At 44.4% G+C, this 23,797-nt stretch overlaps 1 protein-coding gene and 1 non-coding gene across 2 annotated transcripts in view; one reads left to right on the forward strand and one right to left on the reverse strand.

Moving 5' to 3' along the window:
* The window catches only part of LOC126183546 (uncharacterized), a 905,020-nt gene that overhangs the window by 397,325 nt on the left and 483,898 nt on the right, over positions 1-23,797 (reverse strand). The window lies entirely within an intron of this gene.
* On the forward strand, positions 18,207-18,281 carry Trnat-ugu (transfer RNA threonine (anticodon UGU)). Its single transcript has one exon. It is a non-coding gene; the product is annotated as a tRNA-Thr (tRNA).

Here is a 23,797-nt window from a genome sequence, read left to right on the forward strand (position 1 = left end):
ATAATCCGTAGGTAGCGGTCATCCACTACAGTAGTAGCCCTTGGGCGGCCTGAGCGAGGTATGTCATCGACCGTTCCTGTCTCCTCCATGTCCGAACAATATCTACATCTACATCTACATTTATACACCGCAAGCCACCCAGTGGTGTGTGGCGGAGGGCACTTTACGTGCCACTGTCATTACCTCCCTTTCCTGTTCCACTCGCGTATGGTTCGCGGGAAGAACGACTGCCGGAAAGCCTCCGCGCGCGCTCGAATCTCTTTAATTTTATATTCGTGATCTCCTCTGGAGGTATAAGTAGGGGGAAGCAATACATTCGATACCTCATCCAGAAACGCACCGTCTCGAAACCTGAACAGCAAGCTACACCGCGATGCAGAGCGCCTCTCTTGCAGTCTTCCACTTGAGTTTGCTAAACATCTCCGTAACGCTATCACGCTTACCAAAGAACCCTATGACGAAACGCGCCGCTCTTCTTTGGATCTTCTCTATCTCCTCTGTCAACCCGACCTGGTACGGATCCCACTCTGATGACCAATACTTAAGTACAGGTCGAACGAGTGTTCTGTAAGCCACCTCCTTTGTTGATGGTTCACTCCGAGACGCCAGGACGCTTCCCTCGTTGAGAGTCCTTCCTGGTACAAAGTAACAATGCGGATGCGATCGAACCGCGGTATTGATCGTCTAGGCATGGTTGAACTACAGACTACAGGAGCCGTGTACCTCCATCCTGGTGGAATGACTGGAACTGATCGGCTGTCGGACCCCCTCCCTCTAGCAGGCTCTGCTAATGCATGGTTGTTTATATCTTTGGGCGGGTTTAGTGACATCTCCGAACAGCCAAAGGGACTGTGTCTGTGATACAATATCCACAGTCAACGTCTATCTTCAGAGGTTCTGGGAACCGGGGTGATGCAAAACTATTTTTGATGTGTATATAAAATTTATTTAAAAAAATGAAAAAAATACAGCGATTCAGCTGATAACGTAAGTCCCGCAAATTCCGTGGAGGGGCCCGTTGATTTCTGACGCCACGTTCAATCACATCCCAGATGTGTTCGATCGGTATCAGGTCTGGCTAGTTGGGGGGCCAGCACATTAATTGAAACTCGCCTCGAATCACTTCATCACACTCCTCCCCTTGTGACATGGCGCACTGTCTTGCTGAAAAATGCCATGACCATAATGAAAGGGTGTACGTGGCCTGTAAACAGTGCACTCCTTGGCCGTTAAGGTGCCTTGCACGAGCTCTACTGGACCCATGGGTGCCCACGCGAATATTCCCCAGAGCATGTTGATGTCGCCGCCAACTTGTCTCCGTCCCGTAGTACATGTATCATGGAGCTGTTCCCCTGGAAGATGACATAATTAAGAAGGTATTGACATTCATCAGACCATTCAACATACCGCCACTGCGCCAACGTCCAGCGTCAATGGTCACGTGCCCATTTCACTCGTAGTTGCCGATAACGTGGTGTTAACATTGGCACATGCATGGGTCTTCGGCTGCGGAGATCCATCGTTAGGAGTGTTCGGAGCACTGTGTGTTCACGCACTCTTGTACCTAGCCCAGCATTAAAGTCTGATGTTAGTTCCGCCAGTTCGCCGCCTGTTCTGTTTTATCAGCCTGCCCAGCCTACGACGTCCGGCATGTGTCATTTGTAATGAGGAGTGTCCGCCCAACCTCGTGAAGTCTGGGCATAGTTTCACCTTGGTTTCGCCAAGTGTCGAAGACCCTCATCACAGCACTCCTCGAACACCCGACAAGTCGTGCAGTTTCCGAAATGCTTATGTCGAGCCTCTGGGCCATCAAAATCTGCCCTCGGTCAAACTCAGATAGATCGCGCGCCTTCCTCATTCTACCCATAGACAGCATGTACACTGATAGTACATATATCGTCTGTGTGTCTCGCCAGGTGACGCTGTTATCGCCTGGACGGGTTTATATGGATAGCTGGTCGGTGGTCATAATGTTCTGACTGATTTGTGTACGTTACTGAATTGAGTTGGCCACACATACCGAAAAAAAAGAAAAAAAGAAATCTGGAGTATTAACCGTAGGGTGAATACGGCAAAATCTGCCGTTGAACCTGCATTGCGGAAGCCACTTTTCAATGTGTGTCGGAGAATACATTCCATACTTCACGTCTGTTTTTTCCTGTTTCACTAGCAACTGGTGCGCGGTCTGAAATTAATGGCCGAATTCCATTACTGTTTCCGTAAGGGGCCTTCAAATATAAGCTGAAGCATGTAAGCAAGATTTGTAGCGAGACACAGCATCTTCCTTGAGGATATCGCATCGGTTTTGTTGAACTTATCCGCAATGCTCTCGTGCAACCTAGACCAAGAATGCAGTTCTTTGGATCTTTTTTATATCTGTCGAAGTAAGAATCCTAAACCAAGGAAAATTCCTCAAAACTTAAACTCATAAATTTATGATTCTCTCGCTGAACTGCGGTCTTAAACTTCCGTTTCTCACGGTTAGATACCTGTAGTCGTTCCACCTTACATTTATCATGACAGATACTTCTTGACGACTGGAGCGGATTTCAGGACTTGTCGCCCATCGTGTAAGAAAACACTATCGGATTTTTTATCTGCTTACTCGCATTACATTACAAATGAGGATAAAATGAAAGAATATTGAGAACGCAAGAATCACCATGCAAAGGAGAGAAACAGAAGATGTGAAATGTTGCTCTTTGGCAAGTACAGAACTAAAAGAAATGTTATTGCAACATTGGCGAAATACTAGTTAGTTAGTCACTTTCATGTTCCATGGATTATTTTGTACTCTGAACATCACTATTTTTTCCCAGAAATGAAAACAAGTTATACAGACTGTGTTAGTAATTCCTAACCACCACCTTTCACACATTACAAACATAGAAATTCTTCTAAGGAATAGAAGGAGTTGCCAAGGAGACACTTTTTCAACTTACTTTCAAATTTTACCTTCTGTCTGTTAGACATTTTATATCACTGGGTAAGTGGTCAAACATTTTTGTTGCAGCGTTGTGCACTCCTTTCTTTGCTAAAGACAACCTTAATGTTGAGTAATGAATGTCATTTTTTCTTCTAGTATTGTAATTATGTACCTCATTGTTCCTTTTGAACTGTAGTGGATTATTTACAACAAATGCCACGAGGGAATAAATACACTGTGAAGCAGTAGTTACAATGCCCAACTCGTTAAACAGATGTCTACAAGATGATCGCGGGTAACACCACATATTTTTCTTACAGTACGTTTTTGAGCAATGAAGACCTTCTTCTTTAAAGATGAGCTACCCCAGAACATAATTCTATATGACATTACTGAATGAAAATAAGCAAAATATGTCAACTCACTGATTTCTCTCTCCCCAAAATTTGCTATGATTCTAAGTGCAAATGTGGCTGAACTAAGTTGTTTTAGGAGTTCCAAAATGTGTTTTTTCAAATTTAAATTCTCATCAATATGGACACCTAAGAATTTTGAAGTTTCCACGCCACGCATCATTTCATCACCATGTGTTACACATAACACTGGTACCCCTAGAGGTGCCGAACCGAATATGACGTGTCTTAGTGACATTCATTCGCAGAAAAACCAGTCAACGATACTTCTGAGAACTTTTTTCACCATTTCTTCCATTTCTGTATGTATACTGGGAGTGATTACAACACTGGTGTCATCTGCAAAATGAACTAATTCCGTTTGTTGTACATTATACGGTAAATCATTTACATACATGAGAAACAGTAGTGGACATAATATTGAGCCTTTGGGAATCCCGTACGTGATTTCTCCCAAGTCAGAATTGTGTCCCTGGATTCTGTTGGTTGAATTACTTCTAAGTACAACTGTCTGCAATCTTTCGGTTACATATGAAATGATCCACTGGTTGGTTATACCATCAATCTCATAAACCTTCAATTTATCCGGGATTATACTATGATTCACACAATCAAATGCCTTGGATAGGACACAGAAAATACCTTACGGTGCTATATTTTATTTAATGCTTGTAATGTCTGGTGTGTGAGCATGTAAACAGCATTCTCAGTAGATCAATCCTTCTGAAACCGAAACTGTGATTTGCTGAGGATTTTATTGTTGCCAAGGTGATATACTATCCTAGAACACATTACCTTCTCAAAAATTTGGAAAATGATGTCAGCAGAGAAACAGGTCAATAGTTACGTACGTCTCTCTTATCACCTGTCTTAAAGAGGGGTTTAACAACGGCATATTTTAGTCTCTCTGAAAAAATGCCTTGAGTTAGTGCTGCATCACATTTTGGACATTACTGAACTTATTACATGGGAACAAATCTTTAGTACTATATTGGAAACACCATCAACACCAGAAGAGCTTTTATTCTGGAGATAATGTATGACCATCTTAATTTCATAAGTAGAGGTTGGTGGCACATTCATATGATGTAATTTAATGAGAGTGACTTCTTCAACATATTGCTGTGATCTTTCTCTTGAACTGTTGGTCCCTATGCTTTCTGCAATGTTTAAGAAATGATTATTAAATACATTTGCTATCTGTGACATGTCATTTACAACCATTCCATTCAATTCAATAGTAATGTTATCCTCTTCTGTGGTTGGCTATCCTGTCTCTTGCTTCACTATATTCCATATTGCTTTAACTCTGTCAGACGTACTGATTTCTGACGTTATGTGCATGTTTCTTGATTTTTTAATATCCTTTGTTAGTAACTCTGAGTAGTTTTTCTAGTGAGCAACTACGGCAGGGTCTCTACCTGTTCTTGCCAAAAGATACACTTCCCTTTTCCTTTCACAAGATACTTTAATCCCCTAAGTGATGTATGGTTTTCTTACATGGCTGTTTAATGTCCCTTCTTATTAGCTTATGAGGAAAGGTATTTTCAAATAATGATATGAATTTATCATGTAATAGACTAAATTTTATATTGGCATTTGTTTCTTTATAATTTCATCCCAGGTTGTTTCTTGTAAACTACTCTTAAAAACATCTGACCTGTAGTCATTAATGTTTCTGACTGACTTCCACTGAGGTCTATCCACACTGTAAGGCACTATGTCATTTATCCTAACTGTGCATCATGATCAGAGAGGGCATTTGTTACTGGGTAAACAGTTATTTTCTTGGTTTGTGCCTCATCAACGAAAACATTATCAATTACGGATCTACTGTCTTTATCCACCAATGTTGGAAAGTTAACTACTGAGAGAAAATTTTAGGATACAAATAAGTTTTCCAGATCATTTTTCCTATCAAAATCCGTTAGAAAATCTACATTCAAGTCACCACAGACAATTAACTGCTTGCTGAAGTCTGACAGACAGCACAGTAAGGAATCCAGGTTCCTAATAAATAATTCCAAATTTCCCAGTCGGGGTCTACATGCTGTTACATTTAAAAGTGAACTGTTTTTCAGCATTAATTCACAAGCACACAATTCTATTAGCTGATCACTACAAAATCTACTTGTGTCAGTGCTTTTGAACTTGTGTTCTGTCTTAACATATGCAACAAATCCTCCTTTTCCCATATTAGTTCTGCATGAATAAGCGGCTAGGCTATCATCTTCCTTCTGTAACTTACCTAACCATGGGTTATCTGGTGCTCTGACAGGCACAGGAAGCCTATCTTTTCCTCAAAATTTTGCAAGCAGGCAAGAAGCTCTTCTACCTTATTACTCAATCCTCTAATATTTTGGTGGAATAATCTAACTTTACTTTTCTGTGCATTCCGTTGGGTTCTTCTGTTGCAGTGACTTCTTTCAAAACAGGGTGATGAGACTTGATTCTAACCTAAAAAAGGTGCCCCTCCGACATCAGTAAACACAGGGATCGTACATTGTGTGATGGTGGCCCCCGTATATTTCCTGCAAGATGTTCAGCCAACCTATCTTTCCCTCTCCTATTCAGGTGCGGGCCATGTCTAGTATAACCCCATATCCAAATTGCAGCAACGGGCACTGCACTCATACGAGAATTCATTTCAGTTAGCAGTAACCTTCTCAACCAGTAGTTAACATGGCTCATAGCAGTATTAACCTAGGGCTGGTGAAGGCGCTGCAGGGCCTCCATGAAACTCACCTTTGAGTGTGTAGTTGCTACTCCCATTTTATCCAGGTCACGCCTAATGCTGTTCCTAGCCAGGCTATTTCCTGCTCCAAAAATGGCTCTAAGCACTATGGGACTTAACAAAATGTTCAAATGTGTGTGAAATCTTATGGGACTTAACTGCTAAGGTCATCAGTCCCTAAGCTTACACACTACTTACTGTAAATTATCCTAAGGACAAACACACACACCCATGCCCGAGGGAGGACTCGAACCTCCTCCGGGACCAGCCGCACAGTCCACGACTGCAGCGCCTGGGACTTAACATCTGAGGTCATCAGTCTCCTTGACTTAGAACTACTTAAACCTAACGAACCTAAGGACATCACACACATCCGTGTCCGAGGCAGGATTCGAACCTGCGACCGTAGCAGCGCCGTTCCGAACTGAAGCGCCTAGAACCGCTCGGCCACAACGTACTTTCTGCTCCACCGACTATAATAACCTCATCCTCTTTGCCAAAACCTTTGCACAATTTTCCTACGTCCTCTGTCACCTGGCTAAGGCTAGCACTTGTGATCTGGTACCCTGCTCCTAACTTTTCCTGCACCATCTGGCCTACACCCCTCCCATGGCTACTACCTAGCAGCAAGACTCTGTTCTTCCTACACTGAGTTTCTTGGCTAGAAGCCTGCTGCATCCTACTGTAACCTACAGCTGTATGAGACTCTTCCACTCCTACTTCAGGTAGAAAGCCAAATTTATCCGATATTGATACCTGAAATGTAGAAGTAGTTGATGAGCTGTTCCCCTTTCGCCCATTGCTTGTTACCTTTACCCAGTTCCCACGAACTTTTTCCCCCTTCAATCAACGTATCTAGTTCCAATTTCACGTGATCTAATTCATCCTGAAGCACACAAATCTTTGCCTCCTATTCAACGATTCTCTTGTCTTTTTGCAGAGCCTACAGTTCCATGGGAGAGCCTTATTGACTCCCCCATTCATTTCCCCATTACGATCACTCCAGTGAAATTCCCTCTCACAGTCTACACATACCGCTCCCTCTTTGACTATCCTACAGCAGCGTCTACACTTATCAGGCATTGCAAGACAGATTACACTCTCACACTCTGAAAAACCCTAATATATAGAGGGTTATTGATAAGTGCCTCAGAGTTTCAGAAAACGGCTCGAAAAACACTCGACATACAGGAAAATGACACATACCCGTGGATAGCGCATCTCTCCAAGTTTCGAGTTGTAATACGCGTCGTGGGGTAGAAGCAGATGCACCGTTAGAGAATATATAGACAGATCATCCGATCCGTATTCTCGCATCGAATTAGTTCCCACCTGCAGATAGGTAATCTAGTGGAGATACTTCCATAATAAGCTGCTGCAGCGAGTTCGCTTAGTTGCACGCTCGTGCGCTTCTGTCCGTACCGACGTCTGCTGCGTTGCAAACGTCGCTCATTCTGTAGTGTGAGTTAAAAACTTGCAGAGATGCTCTGTCTGCTGCATTTGTTCATTTTCTGTAAAGCGTAAGATTTTCACGCAGTTGTCTTCTGAAACCCCGGATATACTGTACTTATGAAAATGAAATATCGTGTGGCGACGGCCTCCCGTCGGGTAGACCGGTTGCCTGGTGCAAGTCTTTTAAACCACTTCGGCGACTTGCGTATCGATGAGGATGATATGATGATAACACAGTACGCAGTCCGGAGCTGAGGAAACCTCCGACTCAGCCGGGAATCGAACCCGGGCCGCTCACGCGGCATTCTGCGCGCTGTCCACTCAGCTATGGCGGCGGACGAAAGTACCTATGAATAACCCTGTATGCACGTGTAGATATATACTGTACATACAACCCAGTCTTTCACCGCTGGTATTATCCTCCACCTTGGCTGACTGGTCGGCGCGTCTGCCTGCCATGCAGTGAGCCCGGCTTTAGTTCCCGGCTGAGTCGGATATTTTCTTCGCTGGAGGACTTGCTGTCGTATTGTTCTCATCATCATCGACACACAGGTCCTCCAGTGTGGCGTCAACTGGAAAGACTTGCAACTGGGTGGCCGAACTCCCTGCCATCAATGCCATACAATCATCACCACCACTGGTATTTACAGTACACTTTTATTCGATTTTATTGTATGAACGTAAGCCTGTCGTCTAAGACAACTAATGCCAGTATAACAGAAACCACTAATAATATAGTGGAGCCTTACAATTTGGTTTAATGTGGGTTAAACAACTTACGAAGGAATACAGTACAGTTTCCTACCAGAGTGATGCACTCACCGTTCGTGTGACACTGTTACTGATACGATGAAAACTCATTTGGCGGATGTTTCAGGCAAGATCACCACGATTTGATAAGCAGCTTCCCTTTTATACAGAAGGCAACGAGAATCTGCTCCCACTTACATGACGCTCATAAATGAAACTTTACGACAGATGTACATTAACTGCAGCATGTTTCGTCAGCTTTATGCAGTTGGTCTTTCGGTACGTAGGATGATCAAATTGTCCACAACAAACTTGTTTTTAGTACTTATTCCTTGCAGTATTAATAACAACGCTCCTTCCCTAACCTGTATTCCATTTTTATAATTAATTCTTCTGTAAACGCTGGTCGTTTCTCATCTTCTAACACTGTTCATTGCCGCTGCACAAACACAGTCTCTTGACCTCACAATACACAGCAAGTTGTTCATAGAATAGTGCATATCTGTATTTAAAATTTATCAGACCGTTTCGCCATATCACTATCGGTTTCTAAATAAGAATAATTGTACACGTCTACATCTACATCTACATTTATACTCCGCAAGCCACCCAAAGGCGGGTGGCGGAGGGCACTTTACGTGCCACTGTCATTACCTTCCTTTCCTGATCCAGTCGCTTATGGTTCGCGGGAAGAACGACTGCCGGAAAGCCTCCGTGCGCGCTCGAATCTCTCTAATTTTACATTCGTGATCTCCTCGGGAGGTATAAGTAGGGGGAAGCAATATATTCGATACCTCATTCAGAAACGCACCGTCTCGAAACCTGGACAGCAAGCTACACCGCGATGCAGAGCGCCTCTCTTGCAGAGTCTGCCACTTGAGTTTGCTAAACATCTCCGTAACGCTATCACGCTTACCAAATAACCCTGTGACGAAACGCACCGCTCTTTTTTGGATCTTCTCTATCTCCTGTCAACCCGACCTGGTACGGATCCCACACTGATGAGCAATACTCAAGTATAGGTCGAGCGAGTGTTTTGTAAGCCTCCTCCTTTGTTGATGGACTACATTTTCTAAGGACTCTCCCAATGAATCTCAACCTGGCACCCGCCTTACCAACAATTAGTTTTATATGATCATGCCACTTCAAATCGTTCTGTACGCATGCTCCCAGATATTTTACAGAAGTAACTGCTACCAGCTGCTACCAGTGGTTGTTTCGTTCTCATATAATGATACAATAAAGGATCCTTCTTTCTATGTATTCGCAATACATTACATTTGTCTATGTTAAGGGTCAGTTGCCACTTCCTGCACCAAGTGCCTATCCGCTGCAGATCTTCCTGCATTTCGCTGCAATTTTCTAATGCTGCAACTTCTCTGTATACTACAGCATCATCCGCGAAATCCGCATGGAACGTCCGACACTATCTACCAGGTCATTTATATATATCGTGCAAAGCAATAGTCCCATAACACTCCCCTGTGGGACGCCAGAGGTTACTTTAACGTCTGTAGATGTCTCTCCATTGAGAACAACATGCTGTGTTCTGTTTGCTATAAACTCTTCAATCCAGCCACACAGCTGGTCTGATATTCCGTAGGCTCTTACTTTGTTTATCAGGCGACAGTGCGGAACTGTATCGAACGCCTTCCGGAAGTCAAGGAAAATAGCATCTACCTGGGAGCCTGTATCTAATATTTTCTGGGTCTCATGAACAAATAAAGCGAGTTGGGTCTCACACAATCGCTGTTTCCGGAATCCATGTTGATTCCTACAGAGTAGATTCTGGGTTTCCAGAAATGACATGATACGCGAGCAAAAAACATGTTCTAAAATTCTGCAACAGATCGATGTCAGAGATATAGGCCTATAATTTTGCGCAATTGCTCGACAGCCCTTCTTGAATACTGGAACTACCTGTGCTCTTTTCCAATCATTTGGAACCTTCCGTTCCTCTAGAGACTTGCGGTACATGGCTGTTAGAAGGGGGGCAAGTTCTTTCGCGTACTCTGTGTAGAATCGAACTGGTATCCCGTCAGGTCCAGTGACTTTCGTTTGTTGTGTGATTTCATCTCGTACATGTTTGTTAATCCTAGACGCAGCGTGAAATGGTCCTTTTCTCGTTTAAAATAGCATTTAGTGAGGTTCGAAAAGAGTTTGTCGCGTGTTTTGATGCGTGATTTAACAATGTTAATTAAGTATAATAATACCTGAAAGATAGGTCAGTCGTTCTGAAATTACAACACTGTGGCACTGAACTAAGTGACTTCCGTATTTCACGGCTAATGTCTAAATATAGTGAGCCCCTGAAGTTTTTTCAGCTTTCCGTACTTCTGTCCACTCAGAAATATATACCAAACTACATCCCTTATACACATACATGAAATCACTTTTAGTTTTAGATAGACGGTGAGGTGCACCCCAGGATGACAAAAGGCATATTTCCACGGACTGCAGGAGTTTGTTAAGCCTGTCGTAAGACCTAACGAGTTTCAGGCGTTTTGATTCGGGAGTTGTAGCTGTTACCATCAACCAGTGAAGGTATTGGGACTATACTATTTTATTCTAAATTGGTATCGAAGTTGTAGTAAATACATTGTGGTATTGGCTTTTGAGTTTCTGTTTATTAAAAACACCTAAGTGATAAAAATTGCTTTAGCTCACATTCCTTTCGTTAAGGGCTTCTGTTTTGTTTGACCTAGACTAAATTCGTGTTCTGAGTAAACTGACACTAAGACGTTTATTACAGCATACTAATAAGCAAATGAAAAGTCACACTTTCCAGAAACAATCACAAATGTTACTAGGCCGCTGAAAAACATGCAGTGGAGTTCCTCTTGGCTCCCAACGGAAGTAAACTGCTAAATATTGTGGCGAAGCTAGTAGAGAGGTTTTTAATTTCGATGCCATTCCCTGTCTCGCTTTCCGCAGTTGCTAGCAACCTTCCTTTAATACAAGTTGACAACAGGCGTGTCATCTCTAAAGCGTCTCGCCTTAGCTCTTTTCTCTGCCGCTATATTCCCAAGTGACATCTATGCTGTACAAACACACACAACGGCCAAAAAGCGCAAACAGTTCTGTCCGGAGTTGTGTGTACGGCAGATTTTGCGTGTTTGTGCGAGGCATCTCTGCAACGTGAAGATAAAATCCCGGCTTTAAAGAGCGCCTTCTATTCCCCCATAAACTGTACCGCATTTCTTCGAAAGAGTTAAAAATATGTTGCACGTTTTTCTTACATTGCGATTTACATTAGATTAAAATTTAACGCTTCGAATCTGGTGATAGGTATTTGATGCACAGTATAAGTCTACACTGCGTAACACAATTAAAGGATCACTTTTTCGAAACTCCGTAACTGTCTCACGTTGTGAAGCATAAGTTTGAAATTTGGCTCAAAGGTTCCTACAATCTTCGTCAGTAACGGTGCAAAAGCGTGGCACCCTGTGGCATCACCCTCTGGCTAGGCGACGCTTCAGACAGCAAAATGTCGACACGGACGAAAAGAAGGCCACAGCTCAGAAGTTCACGTGAGCTGTAAGGAACCAAATTTCACCACAATTCTGCCCAACACTACCATGGACGTGTCACACGATCGGAAGGTCATCATACCCCCTCTCATTCACTTTAAATCCCTTCTCTTGACGCCTCTGCAGTGGAGGTCAGAACCACGCCACCCAGTGTTGAAATCAAGCGATTTCTTTTATTGGTGGCCGAGGAAAACATTTCAGACAAGCCGTCACTCAGAATCGGCACGAAAATACCCCAGGGGGCAGCATAAAGATTGTCAATGAAACCATCCCTTCCTCTGCCACCCTGATTCCCACAGATTTCGCCTTTGAAAACGACTGTTGCAGCCCGATGAGCAACAGGTCGATGTTCTTGACAGCGTTCGACACTGCTGCCACCCCCTGGTCGTTTCAACCCTACTCTAAGGATAATGTGCGGCTGGAACGCCTACTGAACGTTATCTGATCCCTTTAGAGTATAGTGCGACCGCAGTTATTGCTTTGATATACAGGGCGGAGATCGTTAAACACCATTCAACAAAATTTAAACGCGATTCGAAACAGCGAAGGGTGTTTACGCTTTTTTATGGCTTCCTTTTTAGATCCCTCCTGTGGTGAGACGGGAGGGGGAGGGGGGGGGGGGGGAGCGTGCAACATTAACATCTGCAACAACAAAAAAGGGTCCCACTAAGGTACCCCAGTACGAAAACACCCCCGGTGCCACCCACGCACCTCTGATGAGCAGTCTAAAAATATGCCTGTCAGGAACTTCTACCTTACTTGTGGTTTGTCTACCTACAGACTGCTACAGCAGCCAGGAGGCTGAATTCATTGTCGAACCTCTCTTATCGCGGGCAATGGTCTTGCAAACGGAGGTACCTACGCAAGACTCGCGCGTTAGAAAAGTCCTAGTCCAGCTAAGCATGCTGGAGATCTTCTGTGAGGTTTGGAAAGCAGAAGAGAGGTTCTGATAGAATTAAGGTTGTAAGGGTCAGCTGTGAGTCGCTCTGCGGTAGCTCAGTCGGTAAGAACATTGTCTGGCACGTAAAGGCAACGTTCTGGGTTCGAGGCCTGCTCCAGCATACAGTTGTAACCTACCAGGAAGTTTCAGGGTCTGGATATGATCGGCAGACCAATCGATGCGTTTCGTGTAAGAAGTATCTTCATGATTCATGTAGTGGTTTGAATGTTGAACAAAGATGGCGGTAGACCCACACACTATGTGTAGGCCTGCTCCAGCATACAGTTGTAACCCGCCAGGAAGTTTCCGGGTCTGGATATGACCGGCACGCCAATCGATGCGTTTCGTGTAAGAAGTAACTTCATGATTCATGTAGTGGTTTGAATGTTGGACAAAGATGGCGGTAGACCCACACACTATGTGTAGGCCTGCTCCAGCATACAGTTGTAGCCCGCCAGGACGTTTCAGGGTCTGGATATGACCGGCACGCCAATCGATGCGTTTCGTGTAAGAAGTAACTTCATGATACATGTAGGGGTTTGAATGTTGAACAGAGATGGCGGTAGACCCAGCCACCATGTGTAGAGCCTGTAGCCAGCTAAACCGAAACAGCCTTAGCACTTAATCGCTTAAAGAATGTCACAGATAACATTAACAATGTTGTGAACTGCGAAAACATCCGCCCGTATTAACGCGGGAATAGCCGAGAGGCGAAATCATACTGGCGAACTGATGAAGACACTTAAGAAACAGAAACGGTCTTTCCTTGGATCCCACCTGGGGCGTCGTCGGAAGACTGAGGTGCCATGGTAATGTTGGTATCTCACGACGGAGCCACAAGCCAAAGAGATTTGCTGTCATACGCAGCCACGACTGGGAGATATCGACAAAGACACACCCTCAACGAGTTCTGCACGCCTCCTCTGCACGGAGTGAACTTATACGTCAGACCGCAGCGCCGCTTGCCCATGCGGAAGCAGCCTCGTCACAGTTCAGATCCAGCAGCGAGTTATAGGGGACAGTTTGTTGAATGTGCGCTAACATTGTATTATGTATTGTTAAAATGGTTCTATATAATTGGCTTCTGCCTAGTTAATGAAAATATAATTTATATAATACAAATATCAAAGAAAAATAAAAAATGTGATGGAATGAGTGCAGCGGTGCTGCACCATCTACGTACTTCTTGTAGAGATGCTATTTTCTCAAAGACAGAATACACGTAACTGTTGAACAGCAGTAGGTATTTGGGGTTACCCTTTTCCCGCAGTTTCCTCAATTATCCAAGTCCATTTCAGGCGTCCCTAAAGTAGGACACACAAAATTTTCAGCGCTAACCCTATGGCAGAGGGGTGTTGACGCCTAAAGATGACACACAGACCTGCTGGTCACAACAGGATGATAAACCGTCGAAGCAGTAAGTTCATAATCAAGTTTTTCCTTTGTCGTTAGTAGACAGCTTTATCGATGCGAAACATGAATTTTACGAAACCAAATTGATGGGTGACTGGGACAGTTTTCTCCATACAGCAAATTATCAGTTTCTCCACACAAATGTCGTAACATTAGCGGAGAGGGTTTCATATTTAATAATACAACGGCTGTGAAGTTTGAAAGAGAGAGGGAGAGGGAGAGAGAGAGAGAGAGAGAGAGAGAGAGAGAGAGAGAATTTAACTTGTAGGGCATAACATTAGTACTCCCTTGATAGCTGATCCGGTAAATGCATTACTCGCGTTAAGAGAGATTCGAGGTTTAAGTCCTGGTATGGTACACTGATTTAACCTGCTAAGATGTTTCACGACATCCATCAGTAGAGAACCGTCAAGATGTAATACACTCGTATTAAGCCGGTAGCGGTGGTCGAGCGGTTCTAGGCGCTCAGTCCGGAACCGCGCGACTGCTACGGTCGCAGGTTCGAATCCTGCCTCGGGCATGGATGAGTGTGATGTCCTTAGGTTAGTTAGGTTTAAGTAGTTCTAAGTTCTAAGGGACTGATGACCACGGATGATAAGTCCCATACTACTCAGAGCCATTTGAACCATTTTTGAACTCGTATTAATTTACAGCATTACACCTGTTGCTAAACAGTACTACTAGAACCAGCTGCTTTTTTGTGACACTGGGAGGAATTATTCATTCCGTCAGTGAGCACCAGTTCCACACCCTCAAATACCGTGTCACATGTTGTCATCCGTGAATCGCTGACATTCTAATCTCTCGGTGCCTGAGGAAAAGACTGCTCCTTCATTTTTTAAATTCTTGTTTACTTATTTCGGCTTTAGGCATTATCTACCATACAGCCAGAAACAGTTAACTATATACAGTTAACATAAAAGTTTGAGTTAAATTAGCTGACGGAATAAGCTGACGGATAGTAAAATGTACTACGGACACTTCATTATAGTCGTGATCAGGCGCCACTCGTTGTGCACAAACTGGGGAACAATGTGACATTTACCAGTCGGAACTATGATGTCAGGGTTCTCTGAAAAGTTTGATTTATAAACTCTCTTCCTTTACATAATCAACTACTACGTAACACTAAAAGCTAACTCCAGGACAAGATCCATAAGTAGCACATTTAGCATCAGACATCTCTTCTGCCGACAGTTCATCACAATAATCCGTATTAAAATGATGCGTTTTCGAGAGAGCTATACTGCAGCCTATGTTAGCTTCCTTGCATGTGTAATGTCAGCCCCGCTTTCAGTTACGAACTTGAGACGTTTATTGTTTAGTGTATATTCAAACCATGGCGTCCACGGTACGCTGCGCTTATTCACGAGAAAATGAAACTCACAAGAACTCGGGCACAATACATTTTAAGAAAGAAACCTGTCAATAACGCAGAGTATCCTGTAAATGCTGCCAGTAAGCAAGAAAATTCCTATGAACTGAAGGTGACGGTACATGTTTCGCGCCCTTGTTTCCACTAATTATTTGTGAAAATCTCATTGGGTGGGAACACTTACTAACCTAAGTATTCTAGTGCACTCTAGCAACACATTTTCAAAATTAGCTGGCCTTTCCTACAGTGATTAGTGTTACCAACTGCAGAAAACAAAAACTTCAGCACCATCAAAAAATTAATAGTAAACGTCGATTAATGAAGCAACATTTCTGGGACCGTCTCTTAACGTGGCAAGAATTTGTCGAACAAGGCTCTTGTAAGCGACGTGTTCTGTGCGTGACAAACTTCCTTAGGGTTATCCAAACGAAACTCAGCCTGGCGTCTGCTTCTCCATGGCTAGATTTATGTGGACGTTCCACGCTAAATCACTTTCCGCAAAAACTCCTACAAACCTGCCGGTTTTGACTAATCCCAGTGACTGATCGCTGACCGTGCAGCCAAACGATATCGCACCTTTGTACCCTGCTAAGCGCATTACATTATATTTATTTACATGTAGGGCCAGCAGGTAATTTTTGCACCAGGCAAGTATATAAAGCTGCAATCTTCCTGGGTATAACTGCAGAATGCATTAGTATGTGATGGAGTCGGGAGCAAAGTGCACGACTACTGACGCAGCTTCGGCTGCGCACGCGTCGGGACTAGAGGACAGCAGCACCTCCGATGTGGCATGTGGAGAGCGCTCCCCTTCAGGTGTAACGTGGGCGCGTCCGTTGCTTAAGGAGGGTAGGACGTCAAATGGGCCGACTTGGAGCAGGACAGGCACCACAGGACATTTTAATTTCCACTGTCTATACTTTTACAAATAAATTCATAAAACTTTGCCAGCATGATCAGGAAGGATTCAGGATTCACACTCAGAGCAGTGGAAGTTGAAAAACATAACAAAATAAATTTTTCTACATATGAAATTTCATAATTTTTTCACTTACTATTGGCTGCATTTGTTGTTATGGATACACTTTTCTTCATAAGTAAGAGAGATTCTTCGATAAATTTTGCACAGCATACAAGCCATACTCACAGGTGTGTGAAACTCTAGAATTAATTTAATTTATGAAAAAATGAACGAGCTGTTACATTTTAAACTTCATGTTTAGAAAAAACTTAAATTTTATAGTTATTTATTATTATCAATTTTTACCACAGTTTTTAATAGATGTGGAAAATTATACAGTTTCATACACCTGTAAGTATAGTTTGTATGCCGTGCAAAATTCATCGAAGAATCTCTCTTACTTATGGAGAAAAGTGTACCTATAGCAACAAATGTAGCCAATAGTAAGTGGAAAAAATTATGAAATTTGACATGCATAAAAAATTATTTTGTTATGTTTTTGAACTTCCACTGCTATGAGTGTGAATCCTGAATCCTTCATGGTTATGCTGACAAAGTTTTATGGATTTATTTGTAAAAGTATAGACAGTGGAAATTAAAATATCCTGTGGTGCCTCTCCTGCTCCAAGTCGGCCCGTTTGACGTCCTACCCCCCTCAAAAGAGCGCTGAATCAACAACAGGGTGTGGAAGATTGCCAGCCGACGAGGCCTGCAACGCCAGTGGCCTCAGCCAAGGTCACACTGCCTGCTAACACGGACATGGACGTAGATGACTCATCTGAGATACACAGCGACGCGGACGACGCCCCTCCTGCGCTTCGCCGAAACTCCAGCCTTTCCGTGGAGGTATGGAAGAAAAGTGAGGCGGCGGTAACACTCTTCCGCCTAGGCCAGGGACAAAGAAGTCTCTCAAGGACGTAAGCACACTATCAGCAAGAAGTCACGATCACTCGCGGTCTCTACGACAGGCGGGAAGAGAGGACTGTGGCTGAGACGAGCGTGGCTAGCCGAGTAAGGACGTCTGTGGCGGTCAAGAACGCCATATCCCGGGAGTCTGTTACAGCTGAAGCAGGCGGAGAAGATGGCTGGACGAAGGTGAAGAAGAGGCGTGCGGGTCGTTCCGCGCGAGCCGCAAAAACTGATGCGTCACTGAAGACATCTGCCAATCACTTCATTGCGTTGACGGATCCTGATCATGCGCTGGAGCAGCCACAAAACCGGCAGGTAAACAGAGCTGCAAATGAAGAATTGACCAGCTCCGAACCGCCAACGACAAGTACACGTCATGAGCTGGAACCACCATCAGTCGAACTGAGAGTAAAACACGATTACAAAGGATTCCTGGCTCGTCTGAAGCAGTGGACAACAGCAGACTTCACTGTGCCGACCTGAGTATACTGCTGTCCAACTGTGAATATTTTCTACATGATGATGGTACCTGTTCTTTCGGAGATGTCCGAAAGACATGGCCGGTTAGCCTAACTATATGAAGATGGTATCTGTTCTTTCGGACAGGCCATTGACCTCCTTCTTCTGTGCGAATGCACACGTATTGCCCGAACTCTTACGGGACTCGGTGAGATTGTTTGCCGCGAGTAATGAGTGTAATGGGCAGGGGCACTACGAATGTAGTGTGCGGACAGTAAGTTGGGAATGTGTGTCTCACGGGGAGCGTGCAAGGGATAAGTTCCTGCAGTCGCTCTATCCTCTGTGCCCTCGGTGGCTCAGATGGATAGAGCGTCTGCCATGTACGCAGAAGATTCTGGGTTCGAGTCCCAGTCGGGGCACACATTTTCAACTGTCCCCGTTGATGTATATCAACGCCTGTCGACAGCGTAGGTTCTTGATTTAATTATCATTTCAGTGAAGATTTTCGGCGGAAGACGGAGGAGATGTCGGATCTGTCGATGCCTTTCTACACACATACCACCGCGCTGGAAGTCTTCAAGGGATTTCTGCGATCAGCAACCCCAGACTTGTTTGGAAAACTGTAGGACCTCTGCTTCGTGCTGTGTACTGTATCGACGTGACGGGCCTGCGATCACAGAAAGAATCGCCGTCTCTCCTAGTTATATAGTCATCAGAAAAGTGCTCCATCACCTCGGTCCCAAACTCTCCTCAACATTGACGTTGAATATGTATATTGCACCTATAACACAGTTCCTTAGATTGTTCGTAGATGTTGCTCAAACCGTACAAAGATGTAAACAGCCATGCATGTGCAGTACCTATACAACGGGGAGGGTAAGACAGCCGATCAAAAAATGGCTCTGAGCACTATGGGACTTAACCGCTGAAGTCATCAGTCCCCTAGAACTTAGAACTACTTAAACCTTACTAACCTAAGGACATCACACACATCCATGCCCGAGGCAGGATTCGAAACTGCGACCGTAGCGGACGAGCGGTTCCAGACTGTAGCGCCTAGAACCGCTCAGCCAAGACAGTCGATCAGTTCCTGTCATAACACCAGAAGGAAAGTAAACTAATTGTGTTGTCTGCAGTTCCGCCATGTCTAGAAGGTCAATTCCGAAGTTTGATTTTAGCCGCTTTGTTACGTTGTGTCAGGAAGGGCATTCATCAAGGGAAGTTTCCATATGTCTCAGAATCAAAGCGATGTTGTTCGACCATGTAGGAGATAGAGAGATACAGGAACTGTCGACGACTTGCCTCGCTCAGGCCGCCCAAAGGCTACTACTGCAGCTGATGGCCACTACTTACGGATTTCATTTCGGAGGAACCCTGAGAGAAACGCCACCACGCTGAATAACGATTTTCGTGCAGTCACGGGGTGTTGTGTTTCGACTCAAATTGCACGAAATACGCTGCATGATGTGCAACTTCACTCCCAAAGTCCATGGGGAGATCCAGCTTCGACACGTAGACACCATGCAGCACGGTACAGATGGGCCCAACAACGTGCTGAAGGGACTCCTCAGAATTGACATCAAGTTCTATTCACATATGAGACCCGTGTATGCCTTCAACCAGAAAATTGTCGGAGCCGTTTTTGGAGGCAGTTTGGTCAGTCTGAACTTCTTAGACATACTGTCCAGCGAGTGCAACAGGTAGAGGTTCCCTGATGTAGTGGGCTGGCGTCATCTAGGGCCAGCGTACGCGTCTGGAAGGCAATCCGACAGCTATACTATACACGTATAATGGAACCATAGCGGCAGCATGTTGGAGAGGGATTCGTCTTAATGGAAAACTGTTCTCGCATTCATCGTGTACATTTTGTGAATGCGTTACTTGATTATATCTAAAAATGGTTCAAATGGCTCTGAGCACTATGGGGCTTAACATCTGAGGTCATCAGTCGCCTAGACCGTAGCGGTCGCGCGGTTCCAGACTGAGGCGCCTAGAACCGCTCGGCCACTCCGGCCGGCAATGATAACCAAATTGCTGAATTAGTGTGACCAGTGTGTTCTCCAGACATGAACCCTATCGAACATGCCTGGGATACATTTAAAAGGGCCTGTTTTGGGACAAGATGACCCAACAACCAATCTGAGAGATCTACGCCGAATCGCGTTGAGGAATTGGACCATCTGGACCAATAGTGCCTCAGTAATATAGTGGACAGTATACAGACATACGTCGCCGCGTGGGGCAGCCGCGAGGTCTTAGACGCCTTGCTACGATTTACACGGCTGCCCCCGTCGGAGGTTTGAGTCCTCCCTCGGGCATGTGTGCGTGTGTTCTCTTTAGCGTAAGTTAATTTAAGTTATATTAAGTAGTGTGTAAGCCTAGGGACATATGACCTCAGCAGTCGGGTCCGATAGGAACTTACCACCGCACAAATTAATGCAAGAAGACTTGTTTCTCGCTATTAGAGGTTTATGCTGCAGTCTGGAACGCAAATTCAGAAAGTCTAGATTGTACAACTTACAATTTTTTGTGTTCATGAGCAATAAAGCGAACTGAAATGTTGTATGTGTATATCTCTATTCCATTTTTGTGTAAAGAGTCAGAAGCTCCTAGAACCGTGGTGATGAACCCCTTTTTTGATTTGTGTAGGTTTGGACAACTTTGAGAACAGGGAGCTCTTGCAGTTGACGAGACTGGCCCACACAGCAGTCACTGTTGAGCCACTATGACAGAAACGAGGAATTGTTCAGTCATTTCGCTGCCAGCGGAGGGGTAGGGAATGCGGCTCACCAGTGCTCCTTCCCGGACACATACGTTCAAGTGCACGGGCAGTCACATCGGCAAATTATGTCCGCTGTCGAAGGCGCGCCAACCGAAAAGCAAGAATTGCGACGGCGAGCACGTGGCGAAATATCGTCCTCGTCCAGGCGACCGGGCAGTGGAGGGGGCGAGAACCAACGCAAAGAAGACGGACAGCAAGACTATGAACTCTGCCTCTGCCTCAGGAAGCGGAAGAAGGCGGCGTCTGCGCGCCAGAAAGCGCGCTCGTGATGGTACGCCGGACGGCCTCCGAATCGACCTCGCCGCGAAACACAAGGTACCAGCACCGCGGCAGATGACAAGAACGCTCGCGCTCCGCCCACCAGTCGCACTGGTGCCGCACCACGTCGTTCAACAGTGGCTGCTGAGCTGGCGGCGCTCAAGCAGCCGCTGTCACTAGTGGACACCTGGTTGCACTCATCTCGACTCTCACTACGGCCCTCAAACGGGCCACACATCTTGCCGGCATTGTTCTCAACGAAATGAAATAAAATGTGTGTGAATTCCTAAGGGACCAAACTGCTGAGGTCATCGGTCCCTAGACTTACACACTACTAAAACTAACTCAGACTAACTTACGTTAAGAACGACACACATCCGTGTCCGAGGGAGGACTCGAACCTCCGGCGGGAGGGTCCGCGCGGCCACTCTTCTCGGCACTAGCAAAGAGAAGACAAATCTATCTGAGGAGGGTAACATGAAGACACGAAGAGATGTAAAGGAAAATCCACACAAACAAGAAGATATAGAAGGAAGAACAGAAACTGTTTAACCTCCGCAACAACCACGCATGAGGGGCGACCCTGATGAAGATCCTGTCTGTCTGACCGTCTGTCCGGGTAGAACTGCTTCGTCTGTGAACAGCCGCGTTGACTTAAGGCAGGGAATCCTGGTAAAGAAACCACCACAGCTACTAAACACCTTTCTTTATTATTGTTTACAAGCACAACCATCAATTTCCAACGAAGTAATTTTCCTCACGATTAGGATAAAAGCACTCATCGTCTTTAGCCGTGTAGAAGCCATTCACATGTGGTGGCATCAAAGTCGCATTCTAGTGGCACATGCCACCCGACAGAACTACTTCAACCTCAGAATGTAATTTCCGACCCGTACTTGTATGTTCAATAATAAACAATACTTGTGGCATACGATATGATTCCCTTCCCACGATTTCCTGTACCAGTTTATGGTCGAACAGAAAGAAAATAAATTTTGTTGATTTGTCTGAAAGCCCCATGATCCTTGTAGAGCCACCAGTTACTTCCAGTTTTGCGGAAAATCAGCTACCAGTTTTGTGAGGTCTAGCGTTTTTGCATTTAACTTTAATAACGGCATGCTTCATTCATACACTATATTTTGAAAACAGTAGACGCAGGTAGACAAACAGATTGCGCCTTCTTCGGTTTTCAAAAGGCGTTCCAGACTATCCCTCATCATCGAGCACTGACTAAGATAAAAACCATACGGAGTATCTTCGCAGGTATGAGAAGGTCGAGATCTTTTTGACTAATATAACCTAGAAGTTACACTGGACGGCGCATATTCAACAGAAACGAAAGTAACGATGGGCATATCCCAAAGAAATATCCAGATAGAGCCATGAGCTCTCTCAGAATGCTCGCTGACGATGCTAGTGTTTCAGGGAGAGTATCGTCATTGATCGATAGAAAGGAAATGCGCAAATACTTGGTGTAATCAATGACAGATCTCTTTAAATATGGATAAATGAAAGCTAATGCTTATAACTAAGAGAAATAACCTGACAATATCCGATTACAATATTAGTGCCGAACAACTCGACACGTCATAGAGGAGATGGACAAAAATATGCCTGTGTGGATGCATGTCCGAAGGAACATTTCATTGTAATTCGGAATAACACAGACACTGCAGTGTCATATTTATCCGCCGACACCGGGCAAACTATTTTCAAATAAAATGTCTTCCCCGTACGGGAACTTGCGTAATGGATATACAAATACAGGTTGTGGACACATGGTTGACGACATATGGAAATCTGGTCGTATGGGAAACAAGGTATTCAGTAAAAAAGGTGGCGAAATTCAAGCAGCAAAATACTACGGACTACTTGTAGATTCAACGGTAGACACGGCACACGAAGATCAGCTAGCTGCTGTAGTAAGGTACTGTTTCGAGGGAAGAGTTCACAAAAGATTTTTGTGTTTTTTCCCCATACACAGTCGCTGATAAACTACAAGCAGAACTAAAGAGCGAGAAGAAAATTATTGCGAAGTTGTCGATCTTTTCCGACCTTTAACGAAAAATATACTGAAGCAAGAAACTAAAGAACTCTTAACAGAGACTTCGAAACTTTGTGATAAATACTGAGTTGACCTTGATGATGAAAGTTTTCGTTCTGAACTTCTTCATTTTAGTTCATATTTGAAGTATTGGCTCTGAGTACTATGCGACTTAACTTATGAGGTCATCAGTCGCCTAGAACTTAGAACTAATTAAACCTAACTAACCTAAGGACATCACACACATCCATGCCCGAGGCAGGATTCGAACCTGGGACCGTAGCGGTCGCTCGGTTCCAGACTGTAGCGCCTAGAGCCGCACGGCCACTCCGGCCGGCATTTGAAGTATTCCCTCAAAGAAAAGGCTGCTAATATTTCACCAGCAGAATTATGTAAATTAATGTTCGAAATTATCTCGGTGAAGTTTTTTCAAATGTAATGATTGCTTACCGGATTTTTTTCTCAATACTGAATTGTGAAGCTGAGAGAGGATTTTCCAAACAAGCGCTTATCAAGAAAAAATTGCGTGCTACCACGTGCTTCCTCTCAATACTGAATTGTGAAGTTGAGAGAGGATTTTCCAAACCAGCCCTTATCAAGAAAAAGTACGTGCTAACACGCAAGAAGAACGCTTTTCCACTCTCGGCTTGTTATCAACTGAACTAGGACAAGAACTGGGGAAAGAATGTTTTGAGGTACTCATTTTTTTGAGGTATTCATTTTTTGTTTGTTACATAGTCTCACAGAAATGTACGTGAAGTCATGAGGGGTCGCACACCATTTCTAGCCCCGGGCTTCCACATGGGTTAACCCGGCGCTGGAAATTATGGATGGCAATATAAACCCTTCCA

This window comes from Schistocerca cancellata, chromosome 4 (assembly GCF_023864275.1).
Source record: "Schistocerca cancellata isolate TAMUIC-IGC-003103 chromosome 4, iqSchCanc2.1, whole genome shotgun sequence".
NCBI classification, from domain to species: Eukaryota; Metazoa; Arthropoda; class Insecta; order Orthoptera; family Acrididae; genus Schistocerca; species Schistocerca cancellata.